This window comes from Mesoplodon densirostris, chromosome 8 (assembly GCF_025265405.1).
Source record: "Mesoplodon densirostris isolate mMesDen1 chromosome 8, mMesDen1 primary haplotype, whole genome shotgun sequence".
NCBI lineage: Eukaryota > Metazoa > Chordata > Mammalia > Artiodactyla > Ziphiidae > Mesoplodon > Mesoplodon densirostris.
The window spans coordinates 11594830-11622245 of record NC_082668.1 but is presented as its reverse complement, the minus strand read 5'-3'; the positions used below and the strand labels follow the sequence as shown (position 1 = coordinate 11622245).

Below are 27416 nucleotides of genomic sequence, written 5' to 3'. Positions count from 1 at the left end.
TCATTTGCAACAGGCTTGCTGTTCAGAACCCATTTTGCCAATCTGGTAAGATCGTTCTTCAGGAATTTGAGCGAGAGGAAATGCTGTGTCGTCCCCAGGGCTGACTGTGGTGTTATCAATGATCCCAAACCATTTCTGTGGTATGTGGACCAAAGAGCATTTCAGCTGCTCAGGGGGTGCTTGTACAGGGGTGAGCAGCACAGTGGAGCTGAGATATGTGAACAGATGTGAGAGCTTTTAAAGAGGCAGAATCAAAAGAATTTGGTGAAAGACTAGATATGGGTTGAGAGAAAGGAAGGATTCAAAGATGACTTTTTTTAATAGATTGCCAAGTTGATGGGTAAGGAACAGTGGAGAAATTTACTTTTTGTGGGGGGTGGGCAGGGAAGATTAGGACTTGAGTCTGGGGCAACTGACACTGGAACTGCCTCTGAGATACCCGCAGGGAGAAGGTGGACTGCAAGTTGGCTAAGTTTGGAGTCTGGAGAAGATTCCAAGCTGTATGTGCACACTGAAGGAACGAGTCCAGGCATATACATGTGGAAGTGGAAACCATGAGTGTGGATGTGAGTCCTAAGGGAAAGATTGCAGAGTGAGAGAGGAGAGCATTGGATCCAGGCTTTTACTAGACAACTTTTGAGGTTAAAAAAGAAAAGAGGGTCATTTCATTAAAAAATTTTATTTTCATTTCATTCCAAAAATTTTGGAAATATAGCCATGAACTTGTAACTTCACAAGAACTAAAATGGCCAATTTAATGAGGTGGAAGGCACACAATAGTAACAAATGGGAAAATTTTGAAAGAGAATGGCTTCTTCAATTTGTATATTCATATTTACTCATCTGCATCTCGAAGTTTCTGTTAAAGCAGGGTGATTTCAACTGAATATTTGGAGAGAAAACCATTGAGGAGAAACGGAACAGGCGCTGGTAGTAATCAAGTGCCTTCTTGATTCAAAATCTCAAAGATTCAGGGGCTTCCCTGGTGGCGCAGTGGTTGAGAATCTGCCTGCTAATGCAGGGGACACGGGTTCGAGCCCTGGTCTGGGAGGATCCCACATGCCGCGGAGCAACTAGGCCCGTGAGCCACAACTACTGAGCCTGTGCGTCTGGAGCCTGTGCTCCACAATAAGAGAGGCCGCGATAGTGAGAGGCCTGTGCACCGTGATGAAGAGTGGCCCCCGCTTGCCACAACTAGAGAAAGCCCTCGCACAGAAGCGAAGACCCAACACAGCAAAAAAAAAAAAAAAAAAAAAAAAAAAAAAAAAAAAAAAAAAAAAAAACTCAAAGATTTAGCTGTGTTTCTGTGAAAATGAAGATCCCTTCCAACATGTTAGCATCTCTTGGTTTGTTTCTAAAATGACTTTAAAGAGAAAAGCTAAAATTAGCAAATGTATTGGGTCAAATATAGTCCATAAGAATGTAAACAAGGAATAACCCCAGACAACGCCATTTGGAATCTGCAATGGCAACAATGAGGGAGTGACCACTGGTCAGGAGTCCTGGGTTGCTCCCTCCCCCTTCTCCCAAGATGGTACATAAGGGCTTCTTAGAAGGCGGCATCAGACCTCCCTCCCCTCCTGGGTCTCCCTCCTCACCTCTCCCGAGTCCTCTCTCCCGACACTGTGGGCAGCTGTGGCGGTGGAAGGGCTGTTGCCAGCAGAAGAGCTGCTGCTGGAAGCAATGCTGCTGCCAGATGGGCTGGTGTGCAGGTGCTGCTGGTACCCATTCTGTTGGTAAGACTTCCCTCCTTCCCATTCTGCTTGTTTTTCCTCCATTCTATGGTCCTGGACTCTCTTCCTGGCTTTCTTTTGTACCTCAAGTCTTCCCATCTGCAAAGTTTCCAAACTAATAGGAAACATCTAATGGAAAAAATATGTATGCAGCCCAGCACCTGAGTAACTGTGCAAATCAGTAAACTCAGCTGAATAAAATCATGATTCCTAATGTTTGGTTTTATGGATATGAATACATCCAACTGACTGCCATTCAGCTCCATCTTTCCTCCGTTTTTGCCTGTCCTCATGCATGGTTTTCTTTTCTTTTTTTCCTTTTGTGTTCTTAGTTATCACAGAATATTGTCCAAATTTCCTAATAAAATAAAAACTAGATGCCCATAAGAAAACATTCTTTTTGTCTTCGTTGTATTTGGGCACACTGAATCCTGGTTTGTCTGTTCTGAAACTTAAGAGAGAATTTATCTTTGAACAAAGCCTTTAAAACCCTCACAGTGGCAGCATCACAAGCAAAGGTCGGATAGGAAGCTCTGCCAGGTCAGGGGGGACTAACCTCTCCTCCCAGTGAAGGAGCACTTTGCCTCAGTGACTCCTCCCTCCCTTATACCCACGCGTGCAGCCTCTTCCCTGTTTCATTGATGCAACATGACATGGCCCATCAGCAGCTGCTCCGCAAGCCAAACAAGGCCATTCCCTTCAGGACCCAAATACAGAATTCAGTGGTGGGACTAAGACCACTTGGGCTTTTGACGGGTTTCTTTTACTGACATATTCAATCTTTTTCTTCTCCTCTTCCTATTCTTTGTATATGAAGTTTTCAATTTTTTTCAGTACACTGCAACATTCAATAAAAGATATTGAAACATTTTAAAATAAAACACATTAGATTGCCACAAACTCTCCCAATGCCTCTGTCTTCTCAGCTATCTTTAGCAAAAGTAATAAGTGAAATGAAGGCCTGAAGAAAGGAAACCAAGGGGAAAGGGGGTTTTCAATGCATTTTTTCCGGGAGGAAGTCTTTTCTCCCACTCTTTCAATTTAATTAAAAGCAACAGGGTAACCACTTCTTTTCTTTTTCCTTACCTTTCTATTCCTTTCTTTCCCTCTCCTCTTCTTTCTCCTCCTTTTCCTTACCTTTTTTCTTTTTCTGGTTATTTTCTACAACTTTCTCCAATTGTGGAGATTTTGCTGTTTTATAAGGAGTAGAGATCGTAGGCTGAGGAGATTTTGAATAGCAATGGTTCAGTATTTTCACATTGATGCAACCTCTATGTTCAAAAAAGCGAAAAAAGATCTAGTGTGGATAACAAATAAAAATAAAATAAGTTATAGTATAGCTGGACTCAAAATCAAGATAAATATCCCCATGGAGAAGACACAGAATGAGAATGCAGAATGCAAGGCTGTAGCCATGGCCTTGTTGGGTTTTGGGCTTGAAAATGGGCTATTAAGAGACTGGGGATATGATAGCAGAGACTAGATATCCCACATGAGATGGGAGACCAGAGCCACGCTCACTTTCAAGGTTAGGTGCCAGGGGGGGTCCTCTTGGGTCTTGAAAAATATCTACTGCTCTTTGCTGTCTGGGGCTATGGCTTCTAAACTATTGTCCACCAGAGAGACTGGAGGATGGACACAGTCCTGAGATGGCAAATCTTTTCCTCCTGCTTCTGCTCCTCCTCTTCCTCTCCCCTCCCCTTCCCCCTCTTTCTTATTCTTTGTTTGTTTGTTTGCGGTACGCGGGCCTCTCACTGCCGTGGCCTCTCCTGTTGCGGAGCACAGGCTCTGGAAGCGCAGGCTCAGCGGCCATGGCTCACGGGCCCAGCCGCTCCGCGGCATGTGGGATCTTCCCGGACCAGGGCACAAACCCGTGTCCCCTGCATCGGCAGGCGGACTCCCAACCACTGCGCCACCAGGGAAGCCCCTCTTATTCTTTTAAATATGAAATGTTCCATGACTTTGCATGTCATCCTTGCACAGGGGCCATGCTTATCATCTCTGTATCATTCCAGTTTTATATATATGCCACATCTGAGACCACAGATTGACTTAAATCATCTGTGGTTTGAGGATAATCTATGATATCCCATGACTGCTATGGGATGGGGTCTGCGGGTGGGGCAGGAAAGATAACTACAAAACTTCTAGACAGGAAGAAGCAGGGCGTGGGGAATTGGGGTGAGAAGAGAAAGAAATGAAAACAAAACCGAAACACCTCTCACTTTAAGTAAGTCTGCAAACAAGTTTCAAACACTCTTTGTAGTAGGAGCCTCTAAGATGGCGCCCAATGATCCTTGCCTCCTGGAGTTGACATACTTGTGAAATCACCTTCTCTTGAGTGTTGGTTGGATCTAATGGCTAATGACCACAATGCCACACAAATCGGAGGATGTCACTTCCATGATTAGGTCATAAAGTCTGTAACTTCCATCTTCACGCTGCCTCTTGATTTCTTGGCTTGTACACTTTGATGAAGCAAGCTGCCGTGTTGCAGAGACCCACATGGCACGGAATTGAGGACGGTCTTCAGTCAACAGCCAGCCAAGAATTGAAGGTCTCGGCTCAACAGCCCACAAAGAACTGAATTATGCCAACAGTCACATGAACTTGAAATGGATCCTGCCCCAGACAAGCCTTGAGAGGACCACAGCCCAGTCAATACCTTGACTGCAGCCTGTAAGAGACCCTGAAACACTGAAGCAGAGGACCCAGTTAAGCTGTACCCAGATTCCTGACTCAGAAACTGTGAGATAATCAATGTGTGCTTTTTAAGTCATAAAGTGTTTTAGTAATTTGTTATGCAGTAATAAATAACTAGTGCACATTTGAAAACATCTAATGTTGAGAAAGAACAATGAAATAAAACTTAGGACATGAATTCATTTAAGATGAAATTGACTTTATAGAACTGACAATGTCTTTTTTTTTAAAACATCTTTATTGGAGTATAATTGCTTTACAATAGTCTGTTAGTTTCTGCTTTATAACAAAGTGAATCTGTTATACATATATATATGTCCCCATATCTCTTCCCTCTTGCATCTTCCTCCCACCCTCCCTATCCCACCACTCTAGGTGGTCACAAAGCACCGAGCTGATCTCCCTGTGCTATGCAGCTGCTTCCCACTAGCTATCTATTTTACATTTGGGAGTGTATATATGTCCATGACACTCTCTCACTTCGTCCCAGCTTACCCTTCCCCCTCCCCGTGTCCTCAAGCCCATTCTCTACGTCTGCATCTTTATTCCTGTCCTGCCTCTAGGTTCTTCATGACCATTTTTTAAAAAAATTCCATATATATGTGTTAACATATGGTATTTGTTTTCCTCTTTCTGACTTACTTCACTCTGTATGACAGACTCTAGGTCCATCCACCTCACTACAAATAGCTCAATTTCATTTCTTTTTATGGCTGAGTAATATCCCATTGTATATATGTGTCACATCTTCTTTATCCATTCATGTGTCAGTGGACACTTAGGTTGCTTCCGTGTCCTGGCTATTGTAAATAGAGCTGCAATGAACATTGTGGTACATGACTCTATTTAAATTATGGTTTTCTCAGGGTATATGCCCAGTAGTGGGATTCCTGGGTCATATGGTAGTTCTATTTTTAGTTTCTTAAGGAACCTCCATACTGTTCTCCATAGTGGCTGTATCAATTTACATTCCTACCAACAGTGCAAGAGGGTTCCCTTATCTCCACACCCTCTCCAGCATTTATTGTTTGTAGAATTTTAATGATGGCCATTCTGACTGGTGTGAGGTGATACCTCATTGTAGTTTTGATTTGTATTTCTCTAATGATTAGTGATGTTGAGCATTCTTTCATGTGTTTGTTGGCAATCTGTATATCTTCTTTGGAGAAATGTCTATGTAGGTCTTCTGCCCATTTTTGGATTGGGTTGTTTGTTTTTTTGCTATTGAGTTGCGTGAGCTGCTTGTAAATTTTTGAGATTAATCCTTTGTCAGTTGCTTCCTTTGCAAATATTTTCTCCCATTCTGAGGGTTGTCTTTTCATCTTCTTTATGGTTTCCTTTGCTGTGCAAAAGCTTTTAAGTTTCATTAGGTCCCATTTGTTTATTTTTGTTTTTGTTTCCATTTCTCTAGGAGGTGGGTCAAAAAGGATCTTGCTGTGATTTACGTCATAGAGTGTTCTGCCTATGTTTTCCTCTAAGAGTTTTATAGTGTCTGGCCTTACATTTAGGTCTTTAATCCATTTTCAGTTTATTTTTGTGCATGGTGTTAGGGAGGGTTCTAATTTCATTCATGTAGCTGTCCAGTTTTCCCAACACCACGTGTTGAAGAGGCTGTCTTTTCTCCACTGTGTATTCTTGCCTCCTTTATCAAAGATAAGGTGACGATATGTGTGTGGGTTTATCTCTGGGCTTTCTATCCTGTTCCATTGATCTATATTTCTGTTTTTGTGCCAGTACCATATTGTCTTGATTACTGAAACTTTGTAGTATAGTCTGAAGTCGGGGAGCCTGATTCTTCCAGCTCCGTTTTTCTTTCTCAAGATTGCTTTGGCTATTCAGGGTCTTTTGTGTTTCCATACAAATTGGGAAATTTCTTGTTCTAGTTCTGTGAAAAATGCCATTGTTAGTTTGATAAGGATTGCATTGAATCTGTAGATTGCTTTGGGTAGTAGAGTCATTTTCACAATGTTGATTCTTCCAGTCCAAGAACATGGTATATCTCTCCATCTGTTTGTATTATCTTTAATTTGTTTCACCAGTGTCTTATAGTTTTCTGCATACAGGTCTTTTGTCTGTCTAGGTAGGTTTATTCCTAGGTATTTCATTCTTTCTGTTGCAATGGTAAATGGGAGTGTTTCCTTAATTTCTCTTTCAGATTTTTCATCATTAGCATATAGGAATTCAAGAGATTTCTGTGCATTAATTTTGTATCCTGCTACTTTACCAAATTCATTGATGAGCTCTAGTAGTTTTCTAGTAGAGTCTTTAGGATTCTCTATGTATAGTATCATGTCATCTGCAAACAGTGACAGCTTTACTTCTTCTTTGACAATGTCTTTCAAATAGTAATTTTTTTTTGGATTTTCTAGGCGATAAATAAAGGGATGACTTCCATAAAAAGAGAATAAGAATTTAGAAGGCAAATACAGGTAGAAATGAAATACGAATAGGTTGATATCAAAACAACCAATCTGAAATTTTGGGAATAAAAATATGCAAGTTGAAATAAAAACTCAAGCAACAAAATAAATGTGGGCACCATCAAAGAGAGAATTTGTGAATTGTAAAATTGATATGAGGTGTTTACTCAGCACACAGCAGGGAGAGATCAAGGCCCATAGTAGAGAATAAAGTAATTTGTCTCAACATTCTATCTAATCTGGGAAGAAACGTTTTGAAAACTTTCCCAGTGGAGCTGCCTCCTATGCCCAAGCATTTCTTACCACTACCCCTAAACTCATTCAACTTGGACTTAAATTAAAGACACCTGGGTGGATTAAATTTCGGGCATCTTTTATCCTTGGGTGGATTAGTTTCCAGGCAGCTTTTACTCTACTAAAAACATCAGACTCCAAATTATCACAAAGCAAATGTCAGTGTTTTCCATTACAACTTTTAGTGAATATTGAGTTGCTTAAAATTAATTAGAACACCTCTGCTTAGACAGATCGAGTAAGAATTTAGTAGATTGTGCATCTGTTTATTTTCTGGGGATGCTAACCAGCCAACACCACAGATCTCTGTGAGTTAGGCTATTCTGATCACTGCTTTGGCTCCATTGTGGTAACCATACCCATCTTGTCTTTGGCAATTAAGTGACAGCACTTGGGCTCTGCTACCCCAGGACCCTATTATCTCCATTGCATTTAAGTATCTCATTTCAGTGGTATCAGCTCCCACTGTAATTTCTGACCTGTAGAGAAAAGCAACCACAGAATTCTTCAGGAATGCCGAGCTCCCCTCACAAATGCATTTCTCACAATCATGGTAGCATTTTTTAGCAATAGTGTATTTTTTAGCTAAGATTTGTATGTTATTTTTAAAGACATAATGCTATTGCACATTTAATAGACTACAGTGTAACTTTTTTTTAACATCTTTATTGGAGTATAATTGCTTTACAATGGTGTGTTAGTTTCTGCTGTATAACAAAGTGAATCAGCTATATGTATACATATATCCCCATATCCCCTCCCTCTTGTGTCTCCCTCCCTCACCCCCCATCCCACCCCTCTAGGTGGTCACAAAGCTGATCTCCCTGTGCTATATGGCTGCTTCCCACTAGCTATCTATTTTACATTTGGTAATATATATATGTCCATGCCACTCTCACTTTTTCCCAGCTTACTCTTCCCCCTCCCGGTGTCCTCAAGTGCATTCTCTACAGCTGCATCTTTATTCCTGTCCTGCCCCTAGCTTCATCAGAACCAATTTTTTTTTTAGACTCCATATATATGTGTTAGCATACAGTATTTCTCTTTCTGACTTACTTCACTCTGTATGACAGACTCTAGGTCCGTCCACCTCATTACAAATAGCTCAGTTTCGTTTCTTTTTATGGCTGAGTAATATTCCATTGTATATATGTGCCACATCTTCTTTATCCATTCATCTGTCAGTGGACACTTGGGTTGTTTCCATGTCCTGACTATTGTAAATAGTGCTGCAATGAACATTGTGGTGCATGACTCTTTTTGAATTATGGTTTTCTCAGGGTATATGCCCTGTAGTGGTATTGCTGGGTCATGTGGTAATTCTATTTTTAGTTTTTTAAGGAACTTCCATACTGTTTCCCATAGTGGCTGTATCAATTTACATTCCCATCAACAGTGCAATACAGTATAACTTTTATATGCACTGGTAAACAAAAAATTCATGTGACTCACTTTATTTTGATATTCACCTTACTGAAGTGGTTTAGAACCAAACCTGCAATATCTCTGAACTATGTCTGTATACAATACTAGTATAATAATAATAATCACACATTGATCACCTAATATGTATTGGACCTGTGTTATGTATTTCTTTATCTATTATCCAAATCAAAACAAATCACACTTTTATGAGGTAGGGCACAGACAGCTAATATATATCATTCACTCTAGGATATTTCATCTTTCTGCTCTTGTATATTTCATCTTTCTGCTCTTGGATGATCCCAGTTGTCTGATTTCCATGTTATTTTGGGGACAGACTTGAAAGTATTGAAATAGTATTTTGGGTCCCAGTTGCTCACTGAGACCATACAGATGGTTTGTTTCAGTTGCATCAGCTCCATCTTTTGGTTGTATCCTGTTTACTGGCCAATAGCTGAGGCTTTAATGTGATATTGATGAGGTTCATGATGGTCCTGTCTTTCATGGTATCTTAGTCTAGGATAAAACACTAAAGAACCATGTATTTTAGCACCATACATATTCAGAAAGCCTGTCTTCTGAGTCCATGGTGGGAGAGACCAGACTAAAACTGTGTTACTGGGCTCCTGTCAGGAGTTGAGTCCTCTGATTCGTTTAGTTTCCGATCCATAGTAGAACTACATTTTCCCTTTCTGTATTTGGCTGAATAGATTATGTAAATTCTTATTATTAGGAGAAGTCCAACAATGACAGAAACTTAACTCCCCTAAACTAAAAACTAAAAAAAAAAAAAATGAAAGAAAAGGACATTAATGAGTCACATAAGTCTGACACTTAATATATATAATGATATTTTACTACAAGCTGAGAGGTTCTGCAGGTGTGATTCTTTGTAAAATTAGAATAATAACAATACCTACTCACACACTTGTGAGGATTAAATAAGTTGTTACATGTAAGGCATATAGAAGGGTGCCTATATAGTATGAATTCAGTAAATTTTAACTTTGTATACTTCTGAAACTCTCCAAATATATACATATTCTAAAACTATAACTATATAGTTATATATACAGATACAGTACATATTTACTATATCTATATATATAGTTTATTCTTTTGCTAGAATGTAATATACTTGAAAAAATTGCAGTGTTTCCATCTAGAACCATTGAAATTATATTAATAGACCTATAAAAGTTTTGAATTAATGTATGTTTCTAATGAAATAATTGAACCCTTAATTGTTTTAATGACTCTCTTTATATGTCTCGATCAAGAGGCCTTAATTATATTTTATATTTTAAAAATTGAACTATAGTAACTTAAAAATTTTTTTGTTTGTATGGTGTGAATTTTCTCTTTCCCCCATCTCCCCCTTGAACTTTAGATGTTCTTGTATTTTAGATGTGTTTTCTATAAATAGAATATATTTGGAAACATTTATAATGATTCCATTTATAATTGGAATCCTGTCTGGCAATACCTTTTAGTATTTTACTTTTTTTTACTGGGTAATTTAACTTAAAATTGTTTGAATTTAATTTTTAAAAAATTATAAACATTCACAAAAGTGGACAGAATAGTTTACAAATGCCTATTTATCCATCACCAGGCTTCATCAATTACCAGCTCAGAGCCAATCTTGTCTTATCAATGCCCCAAGCACTTACCCTTTCCCCTCATAGATTAATTTGAATCCTGTATCATATAACTTAATAAATATTTGTGTGTATCTTTAAAAATAAGGACTCACGAAAGCATAACCACAAACTACTATCACACCTAAAAACATTAATAATTCTTTAATATCTCTAGTCAGTGTTCAGATTTCCCTGATTAGTTTTATGGTATGAATCAGGATTCAAATAAAATTCACACATAGCAATTGATTGATAGATCCCCTAAGATACTATCAACTTCTTTTTCTTATCCCCTTGAATTTTATTTGTTGAAAAGAACCATAGCTTCCCAGATTCTGGTGTTTTTGAGTGATATCCCTGGATGTTATTTAATGAGTCCTTGTACCTCCTCTATTTTCTGTAAATTGATAGTTCAGTCTAGGAGCTTGTTTATTATTTCTTACTACTATATTTTTCGTATTTTTTCATGCTCCTGAATTTCCCCCTCCTTTCTTGAATTCTTTAGGGTTATCTTTTTTCCATAATATGTTTTATTCCTCTTTTCTGTATATAAATTATGTAATCTATTTCTAATTTTTTAGTAGTTACACTTGACATATTCACCCTTAAACAAAGCAGGGGTGTATAAGAATGCTGATGGTGGGAGTTGTCTGTCCCGGGTACAGTCAGTAAGGGGGAGAATTGTCCGTAGAGAATTTAAAAGCAATAATAAAACAGATTAAAACTCTGTTTGCATTTTATTATTGCCATGATCCAGCAATTCCACACAATGTTGCTGATAATTCTTTTAAAACCTTTGTTGGTCTGATTATGCTGTTTATTATTTCAGTTGACTTGCTTATGATATTTTATATCCTTATATGATTTTGGATTTTTTAATCATAAACTCATATTTGGTAGAATTTCATCTGTGCCAGTATTTTGATTCTTGTATTGAGGGACACGCTTCTAGAGAGCCTCTGCTTTTTTTTTTTTTTTTTTTTTTTGCGGTATGTGGGCCTCACTGTTGTGGCCTCTCCCGTCGCGGAACACAGGCTCCGCGGCCATGGCTCACGGACCCAGCCGCTCTGCGGCATGTGGGATCTTCCCGGACCGGGGCACGAACCCGTGTCCCCTGCATCGGCAGGCAGACTCTCAACCACTGTGCCACCAGGGAAGCCCAGCAGATGCTTTTAATACATATATGTGCTTGCAACCATTGCCAATACGGACCACTTTTAAAAAAAAAATAAATTTATTTATTTATTTATTTATTTATTTTTGGCTGCGTTGGGTCCTCGTTGCTGAACACAGGCTTTCTCTAGTTGGGGCGAGGAGGGGTTACTCTTCCTTGTGGTGCGCGGGCTTCTCATTGGGGTGGCTTGTCTTTGTTGCAGAGCACGGGCTCTAGGTGCATGGGCTTCAGTAGTTGTGGCTCGTGGGCTCTAGAGCGTAGGCTTAGTAGTTGTGGCACACGGGCTTAGTTGCTCCATGGCATGTGGGATCTTCCCGGACCAGGGCTCGAACCCGTGTCCCCCACACTTGTAGGTGGATTCTTAACCACTGCGTCACCAGGTAAGTCCCTGGACCACTTTAAACTAAATTCTCAGTTTAAGAAAGAAATTAGCTTGCAGGAATTGGGTTCTAGAATTATTTGAGTGCTGGCTTATGAAGACAAATTCTTAGAGTTAATTCTTCCAATTCCACCCAGATTAATCTTCTTTGTTAGGGTTTTCCCCCCGTTTTATTCTATTTCACCACTCACTGAGGATGTAGCCCTTTGGGGTGCCACTGAAGCCCAAATTCCAGGTCAGTGGGAGAATCAGCAGATGCCTTGAGCACATGACAGACACAATGCTTCCTTGCCTATCTGGTTTCCTGTCCTGCTTTGGCCTCTGAGGATTTTTTCTTACTTATTACCAATTCAGACATTTATTTTTAAAAGTTAAATTTATATCCACAAGTTTTAGGTGTTTTGTAGTGTAAGGATTTTCCTGATATCTAGTCGGTTGTTGCTTTAATGGAAGTAAGCCTTTCTTATTTTAATATTTTTAAAAACACTTGTTGAAATTTGTTTAAATGTCAAACATTACTCTCTTCTCCTTCAAGTTCAATCCCTCAATCTTATTCCCCTGAAGATAACTGCATTGAGGCCATCTCCACGAGAATAGAAAGGTAAGAAAAAAAGTTGTCCAAATGATCAGGGCCCAAATGCGTTGAAAATCCATATAAGTCGTTGTTTTGTTTGATATTGAAAATCTGGCTTTCAACTTCAGCTATTCTTTGAGTTGACTCCAAAATAGCTTATGAAATAGTGAAGCCTAGGGCTGAGCAACTGTACACATCACAGGTTTGGATTAATGGATGTGAAGTGAAAACACTCATCTGAGCTACCTGGGCTGGCAAATATTACATGCTTTAAACACATCTGAAAATTTTCAGTTTTGGTGTATGTGAGGCTGCCCCAAATTTGAACACAACCCTATTTCATGCACTTAAAATAACAGCATCACTGCTCTACTTTCTGTGAGGTAATCTTTCTGTTTAGAGTGTCCCTCCCTTAATTAAGCCCTTTGGGGTTATAACTAAAAATCCATTTTCATGATCCTAATTTTATTTAATTTAGGGTAGACGAAGGCACCAGTTATCCTAGCTAGATAACCTAATGGAGTGTGTAATCAGGGTCCATCTGGCAGGTCCTAGAGTAGCTGAGTGCAATGGCTTTCTGCCAGGAGAGCTAGAAAGGATCATTTTGCATTCCCCAGGGAGGACAGGAAAGACAGAGCAGCACAACACTGTGATTTTCATGACATCAAGTGACCACCTTGCACCACTACTCTTCTCTTCTTTTTCATGTGTACTTCCCAAACTTGGTGGTAATGGGGTTTAGGCCATGCTACCCCCAAATATGCATCTTGGCATACGAAATATTTTTTTTAGTAGTTTCTCATTTGTTATCTATTTCATACATAGTAGTGTATATATGTCAATCCCAATCTCCCAATTCATCCCACCCCCCATTTTCCCCCCTCAGTGTCCATATGTTTGTTCCCTATGTCTGTGTCTCTATTTCTGCTATGCAAATAGGTTCATCTGTACCATTTTTCTAGATTCCACATATATGTGTTAATATACAATATTTGTTTTTCTCTAATATTTTTAATAGGAATTTGAGACACTGCAGGTGCAGGAAGGACTTTCTGACCTTCCCCTGAAGCAGGTCATTAGACCCTCATGTGAGAGGTGCCTTCCCTATACCCAGAGGAAAGGAGCATCCTTACCTCCAAAGACAAAGGGACACAGAAAGGAACCTGAATAAACAGGCTATGCTAAGTTTCTCCCAGTTTACTACTCTTAGCTCATATCCTTTCTGTCCTATCACATTTTTTTCATGACTTTCCAGTCTTCATCAAATCTAAGATAAAAACACACAGGTTTAAATATTTCTCTGGGTCTTCATTTCCTTATGAAGGCTCCTGTGGCACATAAAACTTAGATCAAATAAATTTGTATGCTTTTCTCTTGTTAATCTGTCTTTTGTAACAGGGACCCAGCTAAGAACTAAACACGGTAGGAGGAAAAAATATTCTTCTAAAATTACAGAGTTGCTTTTCATATCTTAAGCCTCCAGACCATCCAGGGAGGAGGAGGGCGAAGGCAATGAGATCCATGAATGGGAGGAGGTCCGAACTGTCAACTCTCTTAATCGAGAAGAAACGGCTGTTCACCCAATCTGTTCCCCATTCAAAAGAGTATCTTTGCAAGTTGGAGGTTGGAAGGATGTGTGTGTGTGTGTGTGTGTGTGTGTGTGTGTGTGTGAGAGAGAGAGAGAGAGACAGAGAGACAGAGAGAGACAGAGAGAGACAGAGAGAGTTGGAGAGATAGAGTAACAGGCAACCAATTTGTCAATAGCTGGGTGTTTGGTGTGAAACTAGTGAGGTGTTATTACTTCATTTACTTAGCTAAAGGGTTATCTGAAGAAGTTAACCTTTATTGAGAGGTTGTGTGGTTATTCACCCACTTCCTCTAACACCCCGTGCCCCACCCCCCATATTTTAGACTGAGGAATTTCATCTATCTTTTATTTTATTATTATTATTATTTTTTTTTTGCGGTACACGGGCCTCTCACTGTTGTGGCCTCTCCCATTGCGGAGCACAGGCTCCGGACACGCAGGCTCAGCGGCCATGGCTCACGGGCCCAGCTGCTCCACGGCATGTGGGATCTTCCCGGACCGGGGCACGAACCCGCGTCCCCTGCATCAGCAGGCAGACTCTCAACCACTGCGCCACCAGGGAAGCCCTCATCTATCTTTTAAAAATAAGATTCCCCCCAGGAAATTATGTTACATCATCTATATATCACAACATATTCTTATGCTTTTAGTAAAGATAGAGACTTTATAGTTACCACTCCTTGCCTAATTGGCTGTGTATTTAAAGATTATTATTAAATTACTCCTTAACTCTTTCTAGATGCGGTAAAAGGATTCTTTTAGCTTTCCTCATGGGCCTTTTCTCCCCCTAGCCTTTCAGTAATCTTTGAAGATGTGCTTGAATCATCTTTTTAAGCTCTTCATTGGCTTTTTTTTTAATTGCAAAATTCATAAATAGCCTATGTTGTCATAACGGTTTGAGAAATGCTGAGAAAATAGAATTACTTTAGGATGTTTCAATGCAGTCTTCTCTCTGATAAATCTCTGTGTCATGTGGAAAATGCTGACATTGTACTTTCTATTTTTTTAGATTCCAACCTTTTAAAATGGCATTACATTAAAGAGCTCATGGGATGTCATAAGTGCATAATCAATGATAAATGAACGTTTATGATGGAGATTAGGGAGTTATTAATCAAATATCTTTACAGTCTTGGCACTTAGAAGTTTAACTCAAGCATATTTAATTAGATTCCTACCAAAAATCAATTTTGAAGAAGTTTGCTTTTCAAAACCAGGGATTTGCAATAACACATTTTTGTCTAGGGAAATATTTTATTGAAATAGGATTTGTCTTCTATTATGCCTTTGGATTGTATGTTTTTTTGCTTACTCTGCTCTGGCACCTGGATAAACAAGTCCTTTCTTTGGGAGCTGAGGTTTAAAACAATTTTCAATGAAAGAACCTCAATGAAAGTTGTTCCTAGTGCTGAGGATGTTGGCAGAAACTAGAAGAGAAAATATAGAAATACAAAAAAAGATTTTGGAGAAGTTTCTTAAATCTAGATTCCCCTTGGTTGAGAAGTTAAAAAGATTAAAAATCTTATATTATCAGGGGGAACAAGATGAGGCTTGACTTTTTCTGCCAAATTTAATTTTTTTCTGAGTCTTTGATATTTGCATGAACTCCCCAGAAAGGTCAAAATGATTTGCCAGCAAAGCAGACATTTAAATCAGGTTATACAAAATAGCAGCAGAAGGAGGATAGACAGATTGATGGATAATTTTCATCTCAAGTTCTATTTTGCCTACTTCAGTCATAGGAATATATTCATTTCAAATTAAGACACAGTGGATTTGTGTAAAAAAAAAGAACTATCTGGAGATGATTAATGTAAAAGTCCTTAGAAAAAATAAGTACATCCTAACAGTGTGACTAATGTGAATATTTATTCAATTAGGAGAAAAGAGAAACACACCCATGTATTGAATACACTATGGGCCAGGAATCTTGTGTTTAATAGGCTGGTATTTCGTCTCTGTAAAACTTCATGAAGTAGGTGTTATATTCTCCATTTTATTGATGAGAAAACTGAAACATTAAAAAAGGTGTGGAATTGCATGAGGAGTACAGATGAAACAAGATTGACCACAAAATGATAATTGTTAAAGTTGGGTGAAGTTTCACTACACTATTCTACTTTTTAAAGTGTATTTGAAATTTTCCAAAATTAGAAGTTTTAAAATAGTTACTAATAAACAAATAAGCAAATCTATATTTTTCTGATTTCAAGCTTGTATTCTCTCCATCACACACTTAATAATTTCTGAAAAACAGGGAAAAGAATTGCAAGCCAGATAATAAATCGGGAATTCAAATTTAATTTTAGAGAGTAAAAACTGCTTGCTTTATTATCTCAGAAAGTATTGAATCTATATGAATCTTAGTTTTAATATTTACTAAATGTAGGTATCTTTCCTTCTATTGAACAAGTGGGAGGTTAAAATAGATTTTTAAAATATCCTGGTGTTATTTTATTTAATTGTGTTTTGTGAAATGATTTCTATTTTTTTGTTTTCAAAGAAGATAGCTCAATATTCTAAATATTTTGTATTACATATTTATAGAGATATGTAAAATTGACCATTTTGTTCATGAGATTGAGTAGGCTTATGGAATTTGTGAACTAAGCTTTAATGAGAATGAACTTTAGCCAAGGCAAGGAAAAACCTTTATCTGTGGGAAAGGGGAACCACTTAAACGGGAATGGCTTTATGGTTCTATTTTAGGTAGTTCCTTCATTCTTTCACCTGTTTAATAAAAAGCTCATCTGTTTAATGAAAAAGCTTCTTAAGAAATAGAATGCATCTGAACTACATTATATTTCTATTTCTCAATGCAGAATTATTCCATCTGAAGACACTATGAGAAATGGAAGAAGCCAGAAACAAAAAGCTATATACTATTATAATTCCATTTCTATAACTTTCTAAAATGACAAAGCTATAGGGATAGAAAACTGATCAGTGGGCTGGAGAGAGAGGTTGAAAGAGGAGACTGACGAAAAAGGGGCATGGGGAACTGTTTGGGGTGAAAGAACTCTTCTTGATTTTCATTGTGGTGGTGACTACACAGTTGTATCTTTGCTCAAATTAACAGAACTGTACATAAATTTATTTATGTGTAAATTTATTGTATGTAAATTATGTCTCAATAAATCTGATTGTAAAAATATACATATTTTTAAAGATGTGCCTCTGTGTCAATGCAGGCACAGAAGCAATGCACTTACCTCAATGTGGGCTGGAAGCCCTGGTCCCTGGTTGTCAATCACGGCCACAGTCAGGATGGTTTGGGTCAGCAAGGCAATGAAGGCATTGACTCCCAACACCAGGGCAGAGGGTTCCATGCTGAGATTAATGGCGATCTGAAATCTGACATCGTACAAATGGGAAGAGTTTTGAAAGAGCACATATGTAGGCTTTTAAATACAGAGCAGTAAATCGAGTTGCTCTGCTCAGGAAGCCAAGGCTTTTGTTGACACTTTTTTTGCTAAAAGCTCTTCTAGCAGAGAAGAAGGAAAGAACAAATGGAATAGTGAAATGTTGCATTTTAACATTCCATGGGGGGATGTGATAGATTATGATAAGAATTTAAAACTAGTTAACCTGTTCTAAAATTAAGCCAAATATTCCAACTACTCTACAACTAGAGGATATTGAACATTATGTGATGTAGATGAGGTTCAGAGGTCACCTTTTTTGTTTTTTAACATCTTTATTGGAGTATAATTGCTTTACAATGGTGTGTTAGTTTCTGCTGTATAAAAAAGTGAATCAGCTATACGTCTACATATATCCCCATATCCCTTCTCTCTTGCGTCTCCCTCCCTCCCACCCTATCCCACCCCTCTAGGTGGTCACACAGCACCGAGCTGATCTTCCTGTGCTATGCGGCTGCTTCCCACTAGCTATCTATTTTACATCTGGTAGTGTATATATGTCCATGCCACTCTCTCACTTCATCCCAGCTTTACCCTCCCCCTCCCCCTGTTCTCAAGTCCATTCTCTATGTCTGTGTCTTTATTCCTGTCCTGCCCCAGGTTCATCAGAACCTTTTTTTTTTTTAGATTCCATATATATGTGTTAGCGTATGGTATTTTTCTCTTTCTGACTTACTTCACTCTGTATGACAGGCTCTAGGTCCATGCACTTCACTACAAATAACTCAGTTTTGATTCTTTTTATGGCTGAGTAATATTCCATTGTGTATATGTGCCACATCTTCTTTATCCATTCATCTGTCGATGGACACCTAGGTTTCTTCCATGTCCTGGCTATTGTAAATAGCTTGCATTTGTTTTTAATGTGAGGATTTTGGAAGGGATATAAAAGTAGTTAAAACTTCTCATTTGGTTTTATGTTTTTAAAGAGACTCAAGTTACAAACGTTTGAGTAAATTGCATGGAAGTATTCTAGTTGGTATATGTTAGCTTGGCCTGACTAAATTTAAAAACCAGTAAGATTATTTAAAATGAATTAACTGCCACATATTATCACCTGTGAAAGAAAATAATCTGTGAATTTTCCAGAGAAAAATTCACCTATTAGACTCTGAAACTGCTAATTTAGACAATCAGTGATCCAGTGAACAATCTCCAAATAAGCACAAGTTCATCAATGAACCTGTGTTTTCACTCACTGATACAGCTCGTTTAAAAAGTGGTGGGGGGCTTCCCTGGTGGCGCAGTGGTTGAGAGTCCGCCTGCCGATGCAGGGGACACAGGTTCGTGCCCCAGTCCGGGAGGATCCCACATGCCGCGGAGCAGCTGGGCCCGTGAGCCATGGCCACTGGGCCTGCACATCCGGAGCCTGTGCTCCGCAACGGGAGAGGCCACAACAGTGAGAGGCCTGCATACTGCAAAAAAGAAAAAAAAAAGTGGTGGGAACGTAAACTGATACAGCCACTATGGGGAACAGTATGGAGGCTCCTTAAAAAACTAAAAATAGAACTACCATATGACCCAGAAATCCCACTACTGGGCATATACCCTGAGAAAACCATAACTCAAAAAGAGACATGTACCACAATGTTCACTGCAGCACTATTTACAATAGCCAGGACATAGAAACAACCTAAGTGTCCATCAACAGATGAATGGATAAAGAAGATGTGGCACATATACACAATGGAATATTACTCAGCCATAAAAAGAATCAAAACTGAGTTATTTGTAGTGAAGTGCATGGACCTAGAGCCTGTCATACAGAGTGAAGTAAGTCAGAAAGAGAAAAACAAATAGTGTATGCTAACACATATATATGGAATTAAAAAAAAAAAGGTTCTGATGAACCTAGGGGCAGGACAGGAATAAAGACATAGATGTAGAGAACAGGCTTGAGGACACGGGGAAGAGGAAGGGTAAGCTGAGACGAAGTGAGAGAGTAGCACTGACATATATACACTACCAGATGTAAAATAGATAGCTAGTGGGAAGCAGCCGCATAACACAGGGAGATCAACTCGGTGCTTTGTGACCACCTAGAGGGGTGGGATAGGGTGGGAGGGAGACGCAAGAGGGAGGGGATATGGGGATATATGTATACGTATAGCTGATTCACTTTGTTATACAGCAGAAACTAACACAACATTGTAAAGCAATTACACTCCAATAAAGATGTTTAAATATATATATATATATATTTTAAAAAAACAACAAATGCAAGCATTTAAAAATTATGTGATTCAGTGAAAATGCATTACTTCAGGGCAAAGAATTACCAACTAAACATAACTAAAACCAAAAATAACCCTAGGTCCCACAAAGAGAACAGAACAGGTGGTCCAAATGAGCCTTATAATTTCAGGTATTTCTTGTTAAGATAAAAATTTTTCCCTTGAACAAATGTTATACTAGATTGATGTTTTGAAACCTAGATTAAATCAAATGGCAGATTCCCATTTAGTATGTAAATTATTCCGGGCTGGAATCTTGATTTAATTTGTACAGATGCTTAAACAGCTTGTCAGTGATGACTTGGTTTTGGATAAGACCTATGCACATGGGGGTTTCGGATGAAACCGCAATTCCGATGGCAGGCTGAGAGTGGCATTGACTACTAAGATTTCTCAGTCTAAACCCAGAAATTACTTTCCCAGGTACCTGAAATTACATGTAATCATATTATCTAAGACCTTATTTCAGAATTCCTGCTGGGTCATTTCTCAGTGGCACACACTTGTTCACTGTGGAGCCATAAAGCTACCATGCAGAGTACATGGCCCCAGCTAGTAAGTTCTTTGAAAAAGAACTGTATTCATGTTCTTCTGTTAGGCATTTAACACTAAATACAAGTGAGCCTTTGGGATAGTCTACAATTTAAAAGATAGAACCACCTTGACATTTTATTTAATTGTTTATGCCCCATGTATATGGAATCATGGGATTGGCATTTACCAGCTTACCCTGTAACTTAAAGGAAAGTAATAGGAACACTTTCTAAAGCATTAAAGAACATTAATTTGTACCTATATGAAAATAGAATGGTTAAATTAAAAAAATTCAATAGCCTAAAGTTTTAAAAATATTTTATTCATTCTTTTTTTTTCTCTAGAAAAGCTGGTCAAGTGCTCACCATGGAGCAAGAACCAGGATAAGTACCGGGTGTATAATCATGAACAAGCTTGACACTTGATGTTCCTCACAGAGCTTGCACTCCATCAGAGAATAAGTAATTGGTACTAGATAACTGTTTTGTCTAATATTTAGTTAAATTTATCAGTTTTTGTATCATGAAAAAAATAGGAAGTAAATATATTTTTATAGAAGAATCACAATAATTTTATGTGAAATTTTATATCACATGATGGTTGAAACCATGTTCAATAATTTTTAGAATTTCTTCCAAACCTGAACACTAACCTTTTGCATTATAGATACATTTATCCCACACTTGTTAAGTTTATTTTAAAATTTGCCTAGAAGTTAGAGTAGTAATTAGATATGAGTGAATTTTCAGAGATTGGATCTTGAAGAGATATTAGTACTCCCATGTTCATTATAGCACTATTCACAATAACCAAAATATGGGAACAACCTAAATGTCCATTGATGGATTAATGGATAAAAAAAAAATGTAGTACATACATACACTGGGATATTATTCAGCCTTTAAAAAAGAAAGAAATTCTGCAATATTGGACAACATGGATGAAACTTGAAGACATTACACTAAGTGAAATAAGCCACTGATGGACAAATACTGCCTGATTCTATTATTATTAGGTATCTAAAATATAAAATTCATAGAAGCAAAGAATATAGTGGTGGTTTCTAAGGGCTGGGTAGAGAAGAAAATGAGGAATTGCTAATCAATCTGTATAATTGTGTATATTTCAGTAATGCAACATGAATAAATTCTAGAGATCAGATGTACAACATTGTTTCTATAGGTAACCATACTGTATTGTACACTGAAAAATCTGTTAAGAGGATAGATCTCATGTTACGTGTTCGTACCAAGAAAGAAAAGGGGGGCACTATGAATGAAAAAAATCAATAAAATGATTCTGTTAAAGAAATAAATGGAATACCAAAAAGATAAAAAATCAAAACCTGAAAAATATATCACTGTTTATTAATTGTGAGAACTCTGATATTTTTTTGCCTGCTTAATAATTTTAAATCCCAAGAGAAAGTTGGTTAAAATAAGAATATAGTTCCATTGTCTCTTATACGAAGCATTAAATATAACAATGCAAAATGCTATTTAGAGGAACTGGAAGAAAAAAGAAAGAAACATATTTTGTTGCTTGAGATTTAGATGGTTAAAGAAAGAAATGATACATACATAAGCTGCTATAGTTATAAGAAGCATGTAACTTGACTTGAATATCAAAGACCAGCAGAGCACACCCAGCTATTAGCTGTGGATGCATGAGAAATAGAGAACGCGCATCAGCTGCAGAGAAGATTCCCAAAGCCAAGATTCCCAAAGCCACTCTCCCAGAAGATTCTAGTTGACGTTTACATGGCCCACTGCCATGTACCCCTGAAAAGAGAGGAAACCCCAATCATCCTGTTATTCTATGCATAATAAAGTAGTGTACTGTTTTGCTAAAATCTACATTGCATAAGCACTGAAGCATTTCCAGGCTATGGTAAATAAGGTTGACTTATTGTGAACTTTGATTGAATGAAAAATCACTTGATCCAGCTCTGCAAACTGTACATATCTTTTTTCTCTCAGCGTTTGAAATAGACCAACTATGTTTGGGTTTTCATAAATCATAGACTTGAAAGTACCCATAGAGGTCAGTTTTTCCTTCCTTTTCCCTTTGCAGAAGGTAAAACTCAGGCTCAGAAGCCTGGTGTCAAACAAAAGCAAATCCAGACTTCGACAGGGAGAGGCTTATTTATAAGAAAAACGATTGGAATCTGGAGAATGCTACAATTGCCAAAATCTGAAAGTATCTTAAAATCAAACTGAAAAAGGTTTTGCTTTTAAAAGAGAATCCTTTGCTATTGGGCAAGCAGAGATATACAGGATCTTTGGAGGGGAAGTTGGACAAGCAAGGGGAAGTGACCAATAGAGTCTGACAGGAAAGTGTCCCTCTGTGGTCAGCCAATTCCTGGGAGAAACAGATAAGGCAGGGGGTGGAGGCCTGTAGGAAAGAGAGGAGTCTGATTAAAGTTTGGTCAAGACAAGGCAATAGGTAAGAAATGGGGAACTGTTAACCCTTGGTGACCGAGTGAGGTACCAAGTTCTTCAACAAAAACACTAGCTCTTTCTAGCACACCCTTTCTCTGCACCATGTAAGGATGCTCTAGTAAGAACGGCCTCTCTATTTGTCCTTGTCTCTGTTTTTCTCTTTCTTCTCTTAACATTGTTTAAAATTTTTTTCAAGGTCCCTGACAGATACCAAACTTCCTTTCCAGAATTCTCTCTACACACTTCTTCCCCATTTGTGTGTTTGTTCATTCCCTTCTTTGTTTGGTCATTAATTGACTTACTTGCCCACCAAGCATTTTTGAGCTTCTCTGTGGGAAAACATGGTAGTAAACTATGGATACTTGTTCTTGAAAATAATACACCCTACTGAAGAAGTGAGACAAAAAAGTTTGTAGTTTTTTAAAGAAAAATGTTTTATTGAAGTATAGTTGAATTACAATGTTGTGTTAATTTCTGCTGTGCAACAAAGTGACTCAAATATACATATATATATTCTTTTTCATATTCTTTTCCATTATGGTTTATTACAGGATATTGAATATAATTCCCTGTGCTATACAGCAGGACATTGTTGTTTACCCATTCTATATATAATAGTTTGCATCTGCTAATCCCAAACTCCCCAATCCAGCCCTCCCCCACCTTTCCTCCCCCTTGGCAACCACAAGTCTGTTCTCTGTGTCTGCGAGTTTGTTTCTGTTTTGTAGATAAGTTCATTTGTGTCATATTTCAGATTCCACATATAAGTGATATCATATGGCAATAAATTTGTAGTTTTTTTTTTCTTTTGGTGGTACGCGGGCCTCTCACTGTTGTGGCCTCTCTCATTGTGGAGCACAGGCTCCGGACGCGCAGGCTCAGCAGCCATGGTTCACGGGCCCAGCCGCTCCGCGGCATGTGGGATCCTCCCGGGGCACGAACCCGTGTCCCCTGCATCGGCAGGTGGACTCTCAACCACTGTGCCGTCAGGGAAGCCCAATTTGTAGTTTTAATAGAGTGTGACAAAGATTGTAAAAGTTCTGATCCTAACTCAAATCGAACGTAACCCTAACCCAGTGGTTCTCACCAGGGGTGGTTTTGCCTCCAGGGGACAGATGGCAATGTTTGAAGACATTTTTGGTTGTCATGACTGGGGGAGCGGCTGGCTGCTGGGATCTAGTGGGCTGGAGACTGGAGATTCTGCTGAACACCTTACAATGCACAGGACAGGCCCCATGACAAAGAATTACCCCGCCCAAAATAGTCAATAGTGTGAGGATGAGAAACCCTGACCCAAGCCCTGACCCAACTAATGGAGTGCTTGGGAGCATATGTGGCCACAGGACAAGCCATTTTATAATGTGCATAATATAGACAAACTTCCAGTGTGTTCCCACAATGTGCTGGGAGCTAAGTAGCCAACTGTCAGATTTCTTACTACCCTCAGCTTTCTTTCTTAAAGACATAGTTTAATTTGCGTGAGGCCTTAGGTCAGCAACCCAATCCTACCTCACCTGGTTTTGCCTAAAAATTTGACACTAAGTAAGGTCTTCACTATTACCAAGAGACTAAAGACTATTTGTGTTTAGAGGGTTTGTCAAGAATACATTTTATGAAAATTTTATCTTTTCTACACATTACCTGGAGAGAAGAGGAATTTTTCCTGCTTCTCCCCAGGAGCAAGTACTTACAGAGGAAATAAGTGAAGGGGAATCAATTCCTAGAACAGTTTTCTAGGACTCAAAATAGAATTTCCAGAAAGGGAAATGAGAAGAATATGAGCTCAACAATGGACCCTGATATGTTCAATAAATACATGGGTGTGGAACACACCAACTTCAAAAGTAAGTATCTTCAAAGTCTTATTTGATGTGAAGGCTTTGTTTCATCAGGAAGATCCGTGTGCATTGTTGGGCTAACTTCAAAGATGGCTCTGGGCTCTGCCTTCTGACCGTAGAGTACTAACTTCTGCATCAGCCCATCTTCCCTCTCTCTCTGCAGTTCCCTCCTTTTGGAAAAGTGTTTCAAATTTCACAAAATATGTTCTGGGAAAAAGGAAGAGTGCTTGGACATGCATCTAAAAAACCCCAAAGACTGTAGCTTCTCAGCTGGGAGGGAAGTTTTGCCAAAACAGAAAGTCCAGGAAGGGTTGAAGGGTGACCCAGTAGCAGAAGCTGGATACCCTCCATCCCCTAGAGACCTTCTCAAGGCTTCTCCAGGCCACTCAGGCTCCCTCCCTTCTTCCTACTGGACAAGATGCAATATCAGAAATCTGTAGTAAATAAGGATGAAACAGGCACATACCAGCCAACTCAAGGAAAAGCCATAAATGCTCAGGTACACCATATCCTCTTGGAGGGCCTTTCCCTTTCCAGAAGGCTCTTTGTCCTCTGCTGCCATTTTCACCAAAATCAAGGATTACTGTTTATTTGTTAAGGGTGACTATGTCCTCAGTTCTTACTAATGACAATTGAATGAAAGTATTATATGCACGAAAGGCCAGAGAGAAAATTATATGGGATAATACAATAACTTGGTTGTGGAGAGAAGATTGGATGGAGGGTTGTGAGAATCCAGTCTGGATGCACTTTTATTCTAGCAGATAATTGGATATGGTAGGGAATGGCATAAATGGGTATGGAAAATAGTCTTAATAGAAGGCAACAAACTTTGGCAAATCCCCACATGTATAGTTAAGGAAAGATACAGATATTTAAGTTGTCTCAACTGGAAAACTTTGAAGTGATAAGACAGATCCTAGAGCAGTAACTTTCAAACCTCTTTGACTAAAGCCTGAGAAAGAAATATCTTCTATATGTTGACCAGTACATATATATGTGTGTGTAAACTAATTTTCACAGAACAGAATTTATCCTTACAGGCTGATACGCTCTCTATTCTACTCTATTCTATTCTGGTTAGAAATCCACTAAGTTGATTTCAAGATCTGTATGTTATAAAGGGCCAGTGAGTAAATATTTCAGGCTGGTGGGCCACATATCTTTCTTTGTTTTTATTTGGTTGTTTGACGGGATCTAGTTATTTATTTATTTATTTATTTTTATTTCTTATTTATTTTTTATTTTTACGGTACACGGGCCTCTCACTGTTGTGGCCTCTCCCGTTGCGGAGTACAGGCTCCGGACGCGCAGGCTCAGCGGCCATGGCTCACGGGCTCAGCCGCTCTGTGGCACGTGGGATCTTCCCGGACTGGGGCACGAACCCGCGTCCCCTGCATTGGCAGGCGGGCTCCCAACCACTGCGCCACCAGGGAAGCCCCAGTTATTTATTTTTTAAAACCCTTGTCATATATTCTTTTTTCCCCCTTACAATGTTTTAAAAATGTAAAAACTATTAGCTATGGTAGCCCGTGGGCCATGATTTGTCCACCTCATATTAATGGTTTGCAAATCACAGTTTAAAGACTAGAGTTACTAAAAGGTTAGAGAGAGGAAAGAGTTTTGATAGTTTGACCTTGAACCACCTAACTCGCCATGGCCAAACCATGTTTGACCAGTGGGACACCAATTTGCAGCCCCTGTTTTTAGGGATGAGTGAAACTCTATCTTCCATGTATAGCTTCATCAAAGCCTTTTGTTAAATTTTGTGACAATAACTCGTTTCTTTTTCAAAGTAGTTGGTATTCAATGTTGAAATCACTACAACAAGATTATCCAAGAATACAATTTGAAAGAATACATTTCTTGCACAATGATAAGATATAACTACACGTACCCCTAAAGATAAATTATAGCTACCCCCAAAGTTTGCAAGGGCTTCCACTGCTCCATTATATATTGTGGAACTCTGGGACAGTGCCTTGTAATCTCACAGGATTTGAACATAGTTTAAAACCTGGTTAAAACCTGCTGTGGAAAAAGCCCACCATAGGGACCAGTAAAAAATATGTGTTGAGGAACTTCCCTGGTGGAGCAGTGGTTGAGAGTCCGCCTGCCGATGCAGGGGACATGGGTTCATGCCCCAGTCTGGGAAGATCCCATATACTGCAGAGCGGCTGGGCCCGTGAGCCATGGCTGCTGAGCCTGCGTGTCCGGAGCCTGTGCTCCGCAACGGGAAAGGCCGCAACAGTGAGAGGCCCACGTACCGAAAAAAAAAAAAATGTGTTGAGGAGTAGCACTCCTTCAAGTCCTAGAACTACTGCAGAAACTCTCAAAGCTACAATTTCTGGCTTTGGGTTGCTCAACTAGCCATCATCCAGGTCCCCTGAAATAGTGATTTGTTCTTGGCAGACTGGTTTGTGATCCTTTTGAGGTTCCTCTAAGACAGCATCCTCTCCTGCTGGCTTTGGAGGAGCTTCTTTGCTGGGTTTTGCATGAAAAAACATGCTCTTCTTAGGCATTGGTAGGAAAAGTGAGAAAAGGAAGGTCATGGAGACAGAGGCCAAGGATATGACGTTGAGGTAAAAGTATGATAGGTTGGCCAGGGATACCAAGAGTTGGGCCAGCACTGAGGCCGCCGTGTAGGCCACCAGTGTGACACTCCTGCAGTAGCCACTCACTTTCTGATAGTGCTCTGGGCTGACCATGCTGTAAATGTAGGCATAGTAGGCCACCTTGGTGGCAGTGACCATCCCATAGAAGAACTCTACAACCTGCATGGTCTTCACTCCTTGGCCAAACAAGAGCAGCAGCCAGGTAATGATGAAGCTAATCCCTTGTAGGATGCTGACTGGCTTGTAGTGGGTGTGATCGGTGAGGAAAAACACCAGGAACAGCACCAGGTAAGAATTCAAAGTGAAAGATGTCTTTTGTGATCTATAAGAATAAACGGGCAGGGTGTGAGGACAAAACCCCAGGAAGAGAAATGTGCCATGGCTCTCTGACATATGCAT

The 27416-nt window shown here is 39.0% G+C and overlaps 1 non-coding gene and 1 pseudogene across 1 annotated transcript; both read right to left on the bottom strand.

Annotated features, from left to right (window-relative positions):
* On the bottom strand, positions 1 to 27416 carry LOC132494689 (thiamine transporter 2-like; annotated as a pseudogene).
* Positions 3672 to 3774, bottom strand: LOC132495585 (U6 spliceosomal RNA). Its single transcript, XR_009533311.1, has one exon. It is a non-coding gene; the product is annotated as a U6 spliceosomal RNA (small nuclear RNA).